General features: G+C 38.6%; 1 long non-coding RNA gene across 1 annotated transcript; it reads left to right on the forward strand.

Annotated features, from left to right (window-relative positions):
* Positions 1-1,148: 1,148 nt before the first annotated feature.
* Positions 1,149-7,565, forward strand: LOC144203856 (uncharacterized). Its single transcript, XR_013327774.1, has 3 exons — positions 1,149-1,306; positions 3,904-4,069; positions 7,435-7,565. It is a non-coding gene; the product is annotated as an uncharacterized LOC144203856 (long non-coding RNA).
* The last annotated feature ends 398 nt before the right edge of the window (positions 7,566-7,963 follow it).

Raw genomic sequence — 7,963 nt, forward strand, 5'->3', positions numbered from 1 at the left:
CAAAGCTTACTCACGTCTAGGTACAATTTAGAATGTTCAATCAGCCTACCATGCATGTTTTTGGTATGTTGCAAGGAATCTGGAGTACCTGGAAAAAACCCACACAGGCACAGGGAACCAATGTGCCTTCCAATTAATTGCCGTCCAGTCCAGGATGCCACCAAACCTTAATGAGCAAACACATTATCCAGTAGTATCCAAAAGAATGACAGCAATGCTTGGAGATTAACAGTTCTCAATTCTCCTTTTGACTGTAATTGATGCTCCCCTCGTTGTTTCCCTTTGCCCCTTTTGCTGCCAATTGTACCTCTGTCAGGTTCATTAATAATTACCTTCGTCCGTAATTATCAATAACTGCAGGAAGACATCTTATTCAATTATTGACATTTAATTAAATAGAAATGGATACAACAATGGGTAAAAGCCTCCGAAGGGGAGAGTCAGCAAGTGTCCCTTACAACTTCCGAACGTCTCCCCGAATAGACGTTTTCGTCCCATTCTTATGGTCACAAGTTACAGAGTTGTTGATCATTCCATCACGTATGAGTAAAAACAACATCTGGGACTACAATAACAATCAAAGTATTTTACTAATAACAAAAACAGGGACTAGACCTAACAACATTTAGATTAGAGTAATTATACAACCTCCTTGACCTAAGAATCATATAATATAATCATAATCATATAATCGTTACATACAGAAAAACCCGAAGTGTACGGTTACATAACGATAACAATATTCTTGTTATTGTCCGAATAGCCCTGTCCTCGTCACCAAGGGCCCACCAAATCTCAAGGACCCAGATTGGGTGGATTGTTTGTATAACCATCCTGGAACAGGCTGTCTAGGTTAAAGATGACTTGGGGTGACCTCAAGACTTTTGAAAAACAGAAAGAGAATGATTTAACAAAGTAATGAATTAATACAAAGAAAAGAAAGAGATTGATTTAATAAAGAAATGAATTAATATAACTATTATAATAATAAAACAGAATAAACCCAACAACCTCCTTAAAATGGCACATTTTCTCAGGAATGTTATTCCATTAAAAGCCCTTTATCTTTGATTGGGGCAAGTAATTAGAGAATTCTTCCTTTGTGCCACTCATTTCCAACAAGCTTTGTTATTCATCTTTCTAGATTCCGGACAAACCGAGACGGTGCGTGGTGGCGTTACTTTCCCCTCGCTGAATTCCTCCCGTATGTCTGAGGACAGACGCAACTCATGCTGCCCCTTGTCAGTCGGGCTTTGGCGACGGACAAGCACAGTGGGGTGGCTGTTAATTGGATCAACTTGAGATGGTAAGTACCCACCGGTTGTGTGTCTCAGTGACGTGCTCGAACAAGGGGATGGGCTGACACCTAGAGACGGGCCACATCAGAGCCGAGTGCACCCTTACGGGACCACCACACATGACCCCGCCCTCTACCCCCTCACTCTCAATTCTGAAATACAACACCCGTGTTCTTGTTCCTGACTCGCTACTCTCCATCCATGTCAGCCCTGCAGCCACTTATGTTGTGTGTGCGACCGCGTGAGTGAGTGTTTAGATTATAAAATTGATTAATCTTACACTGGATGAAAATCCACAGGAGTGACTGGAAAAACAAGGCATAAAGATAGGAAAGGCATTTTAACCCTTGCTAGTGCATTTTATTTTTTGGCACTCGGGTCTTTAATAATCATAACCTTTTGGGGTTATTGTGATTGTTGTTCTTTTTAATAGTTAAAAAATACGCTTTGAGGTTTGGCAAGAATTTTCATATTGTTAGTTTTTTGAATATTTCTCAGCACAAAATTAACAAATTGCCACCCTCCTAGTCCAGATGGATTGGACATCTTTTGCTGTCGTTCCCAGCAGATTAGTTAACACTAGCATATTATAAAAAATTAAAAAAAACAAATCAGGGAAAACACATTATAATAGCAAATATTTCATCTATACTTTAAATTGAACACTAAAATCTATTCTCCTGTGAAAAAAATATTAAATACTGCTTATTTGCAACAATCCAGGACTACATTTTACTCAATGGTGTTTTATCAGGGCTCTAAAATTGGTTAAATTGCATGACCATTTTAAGTCAAACAGTTGACATAAATGACTCGCATTATCCTTATATTTCTATGTGTGTTGTGTGTGTGTTCCACTTGCCACAAAACATACATTTTAAAGGTAAAACGACACATTTAGTCAGCGAATGGAAAAAGAGTGACGACCCAACACACAAAGCCATCTGTGTACCTTGCAATCATTTTCCGAGCGCAGCTTCTGGCAGCTGTATTTCTTCCTCATCTAGCAAATCTCACCTTTAGCATTTTTCTTCCTTTTTTGCCCACACCCCTCCTCCCTCTTCAGGGACCAGCCTGACACAGTTCACTTTTCTTCTTTTATAAGGATAAATGAAGACGGAGAGCAGAGCAGAGCAGAGTGGAGCTTTGATCCATAGACGCCGGGAAATTTTGCGGCTTGTCGGCCCGGCCTAGTCGAAGGAACGGGCGCATTTGGCAGTGGCGCCGTGGAAAGTGTCATGAATTGCTGATTGCGACGCTAAATATTGATCTCTCGCCGCACGTGTGTCAAAATTCTTCAGGCACGCTTTAATTAGAATCCCCGTCCTCCCCTCCGTATAGGACGTAGCAGAATATATTAAGGCACACGGAGTAGTGGAGAGCTAATTGTGACCTCTTGTCTTGCCTCCTGAATTTTGAGAGTGCTCCCGACTGTCTATTTAATGTGGCCATCCTTTGTGATAAAAGGATGTCTTTTCCTCCGCTTATCACAATGTGGTGGCCTCACCTGCTGCTCTATAATATATACAGACCGTACCGACACACATCATTCGCTTCTCGTTTTTTCACGCATGGGTTATTTTAAGGGGTGTGCAAACTTTTTCTCTGGGGGACATGTTCAGAACCATCCAACAAATCCTCCTATTTTTATTTTTTAAATAGAGAATATAAATCAAAGTGTATAGTATATGTTTAGTGTTTCCTTATTGGCTCCCATTGAGGTTGATTGATGTCCAATCCATTTTTACTGAGAGAGTTGGCGGCATATATAATGTTAAAGATGAGATGATGCTTAAATAATTTGATATGAGCCTAAATAAATAAATAAATTTTAAAAAAAAACTGGCCAACGGGCTGCAGTTTGGACTACAAGGTTTGGTTAAATAATTTTTTTAATGAATTTTGCACATTATCACTGTATCTGAAACAATTTCAAGATTTATATTCCATACCCTTGATTTTTTTATATGCTGATGCAGATTTCCTAGTGAAATTAATCTGTTCAGGGGAAAAATTGTCCTTTTTCTTATTCCTGAATTTATTGTATATTCTTTCCTTTGGGGAACTCTTTTTTTTTTTTTTTTTTCTAGCCAAGCTTTGGCCAGGAGCTGCCGTTTGTCATTTGAGGTGCCTGGCAGGCTCGGCTGGCAGCCTGTTTCGAGAGAAATGCTGTTTTCTATTTGTTTGTTTCATGCTACGCTGCACCAGGCGCTGACCTGTGCTCGCCGCTAGGGAAGCTCTAAGTCCATCCAATCCAAAGGAGGGCTCTGCTTTTTATAGCAATGTCTTGGATTACTGCAACTAATTATGTGAAAAAATTGTGATATCTTAAAGTCCAGATCATCTAGTATGGTTAAAATCACAGCTCTTATTTGAAACCACTCTAGTATTATAAGTCACTATAATAAAATGCACAATCAGGACACAATACACTGCAATGTAATGATACCATTATTTACAAGAGTACTGCACAATTACATCTTTGCGTATGATCCAGAGTCGTCGAGCAATCTAATCTCTTTTTACTTATTTATTTAGTCTAATTCTACAATCAAATTGAATCAGATCTGCTCTTCTAATACTTCATATTTCATTTATTTTCCAGACTGAATCCAATCGGATCCCCTGAAATGCACTACATGCAATATTCATGGCTGATCCATTGACTGCTATTCAAGCGGGAACTATTTGAAGAGGGAAAGTTCATGTGCATTTTTGATGGATTGTGCATGTCTTGGCCTGCTCTATATGGATAGAGAGCTTGTTTGAAGGTCAGTGATTCTCTTCAGTCAGACACTACTGCTGCTTTTTGGGGCGGCGTGGGTGGGGAGGAGTATCTCCACTCTATACTCCATATTTCTCGAGTGCTTCCAGGATGACGAGGTTGGCTGACCTTGAGTCCTGCTGGGGATGAGTCTCTCCACCCAAAGTGGAAAACGACCTTCCTTCTCTGCTATGTTTTCTTTATTCCTTACATTTCTTTTTTTCCTTTTTTTTTTAAAGTCCACCTGCAGGTGCTCCCAACACTCTCAGGTGGTTGATCTTTTTTGTATTGTTCACTGTGGCTTCTATGCATAAGCATTTATTTCTCGTTCTTGAACTTTTTTGTTCCAATTATTGCCTGGGAAAAAAATAACAACACCTGAACTCATTTCTAAATTTGTAGCCAAATTATAGTAGGGAAAATACGGTAGGCAACTTTAGTTAATGCAATTGAATCACTCGAAATAAATTAAGATACGTGCAGATTTTTAAATTATACTTAACCCCTGCTGAGCTATTTACTTAAAAATAGATCCTCAAAAACATTATACATTCCAATAATGTGGCCAAACAAAATTATTATTTTTACTTGTAATCTAGGTAGGTCTGTGGATCTGCTAGTGTACATTTATACACTGTGTATTGTTGGCATGTGACTATATGTTTTAGTGTGTCAACTGTGTGCCCTATTTGTTTGTGTTTATATGATTTGCAAAGTAACACAAGGCCTTCCATGTCCATTGTGACACCTCCCTCCCCCCCTCTTACCCTGAAGTAAAGTGGCTCTTCATCTACTGTACATGGGGCAGCTTTGTTAACTCATCTCAACTTGTCTATTTGTTGTACACGCCTCCACATTGTATTTGTGCAGAGTGAGAGGGAAGGAAAAAAACTGCAGCTCACGGTGGTAAACAAGTATTGTGACCTTGCAAATGTTGACGAGAGTGACAAGGAATTTTCAATCTTGTTTACCTTACATTGTCTGCGAAAAGTGGCACATTTGCAGAATTGGACAGCTTATAGCAAAAGCAATTCAAACAAGTTGTCTTTTAGGAACTTTTTGATGCAGGAGTAAAACAATTATTTTCTAGGTTGTTATTGATTGTGATGAGAGGAATCAGAGGATAAAACTATTATTATCTACCTCTGCATTTTCAGTAGTCATGAAGAAGCAGTTTTTAAAACTATATGACATACTGTATGTATGTGGCACTTTGATACTCGGCATGAAAGTTGTCCTTTTCGAACCCCGTTTTACTCTGCAACCCCTGGTGTGTGTAACACTATGGACTTTAATGCAGTCACCTTATAAACTATTTCATTCTCAACCTAGCGCTACTCAAGATTGGTTGTCGTCAACACAACCGTGAGGTGCAAAGGTGGCTGTGCTACTAACGTGATTCGCCTGCGAGACATTACGTGTGCATGGCTGTGTTTAATGTGTTCCATTTACAAAGTGTAACAGTCACTATTGCGGCATGTGAGCGTGCTGACATTTTGCAGTGTGGCATCATGACGCCGCCACTATCAGACATCAGGCGTGAGGCTTCAGAAAGCCCAGCTTGTGCCATGCAAAAAATTAAAGCAGGATTTAATTTTTTTTAAGGTTTAGCTATTGGAAGCAATCAGTGTGAACATAAATAGATGCTTGACAATCTTATTCAATGCCATTGATGCCAATGAATATCCAAACTGTGTAAATGGTAGCCAAAGAGTAAAATGCCAGTGAGAAAAAAGTTTGCACACCCCATGGTTTAGATACTATTCTAACCGATAAGCGTTTTATCCATTCAGAATATGACATTATCACTCCATAGGTAATAATGCAGGTAGAATGAGGATGCCGCTTTCCTCAAAAGCTATCCGTGTGTAAGCTATGATGAGAATGAAGCAGGATATGAAGACTAGTGACCTTTATTGGGACGCCACAAGAAGAAAGATATCAAATCATGCATTCTACATACATCATTTGTGTTTTTTTTAAGTCATCAGGACAGCGTGCCTGGACGTGTTTAATATGTGTCGTGACCACAGTCATAGCTAAAAAAAACTCATATCTCAATCATATTTTTCCCGTTGAATTGAAATGCCATAAATTTCTTCATATCTTGATTTGATGCTTAATTTGACATTGAAAATGTACAACTCCCTTTTCTGTCCTCTCGTCCACCTGGTGGCAGTATAATGCAGATATATATACTTAATACTAAAAGACAACATTTATCGTTTAGTAAATTTGTTAGCTGCAGTCATTTTTTGTCATTTGTCACCAATGATTAAGATACTGTGTCCTTCCATATTTTTTTCAGTATGATGCCTGTACATCATATTGTTTCTGTGTGATTTGAAGCGATGAAATCTGGATAAAGCCGGCCAACGTGTGTCATTTAAAGCAGATTAATGTTACATTTGCTCATCAGCCTCCCTGAGGTCGGCCCCGGGGAGCGAACGCATCATTTGACATCCCACAATTCACCGCTTCCCAAGCCACCGGCCCCTAGCCACCCGATGGAGGCATTTTTCGCCACTTAGGGAACACGAAGCACACGTCCTCTGTTACTATCAGGCATTTAAGCTTCTTTTTTTTCCATCTTCTTGCTCCAGTGAGCACTGAGCACCGGCTTCATTAAAACTAATTGAATCGGAAACACGTCTGCCCAAGGAAACATTAACTCTTTCCATATAGGACATTTCTGATTCCGTTTGGTCAATAAGGTCAAAGGAGCGAGCGCTGGTGTTCAATATTGATACACACTTCAAATGTATGCCTGTTTAATCGAGTCAAAGCATGTCATCCATTCATCCATCACTACTGAAAGTATTGTGTGGTTGATGTGGGGGTGATTATTTGCTCATTTCTGAATTTTCATTTAGTAAACCTCTATTTAGAATTGTGATACCTTCAAGCCCACTTGTGATTTAACCATTCCCTTGTGATTTAAACACTTGTCAGTGTATTAAAACACTTGACTTTATATGCTAATTTGGGTATTGTCACATCTAAAAACAAGCAAAGGGAGATGGATGAAAAATGCTGTCCATATTATCGGAATGATATGTTTCAAAAAGATCTTGAGTTTGTGTGTAACAATAATTTGAGGCCATCCATCCATTGAATCAATATGTAACACTGTAAGGTAACTTTTTCCAAATGTGGTAAATGTACAAAATGTGAAAAATGAGTTTTTATTGCCCATTCTACTCCATTCTACTTTGTTTCCCTTTACAGTGCTTGTTCTTATAGGAAAAAAAATAAATAAATCTATGTATACTAGAATCTGTAGTTCCTATAGTTTTTCTAACATGGTAATTCAAGTAAGATGTTAAAATCAGCTATTAACAGAATAAAAATGTCTTTTCTTTCCTCAAATAGATGACTGGACTCAAGACCTCTAATAAAGACACGACACCCTTGACTGGTCGCCAGTCAGCCATACGGCACAGAGAGAGACAGACAGCAATTCACACTCATGATCATACCACCACTGAGCAGGAATCGAACCCTAGTTCACAACACAATCAGGTGAGTGTACCACTACACTATCAGGTGGGTAAACTATTAAATGTTGGATTATTTTGCTAGCAAATACTACAACTTGCCACATATGTACGTATATATGAGGAAAATGTACTTTATTTACTAGTTATTGATCAAAGTATGTTTCTAGCGATCCATATAGTGTGAGTGACAGGAAAGGATTATGATTAGGCATATTCTTTTATTATTGGTTTGTGTCCCTTTTTCTCTAATACAAATTCCCATTACATTAGACTCTAATAGCCATTAAATAGTTATCATTACAAGATTTGTGCAAATAGATGCTTCATTCGAATAAATAAATGTCTTACTCCTTGCAATGTAAATGTATTGTATATTCTCTTAGTCCCTAATTAATATTGGT

Source organism: Stigmatopora nigra, chromosome 11 (assembly GCF_051989575.1).
Source record: "Stigmatopora nigra isolate UIUO_SnigA chromosome 11, RoL_Snig_1.1, whole genome shotgun sequence".
NCBI lineage: Eukaryota > Metazoa > Chordata > Actinopteri > Syngnathiformes > Syngnathidae > Stigmatopora > Stigmatopora nigra.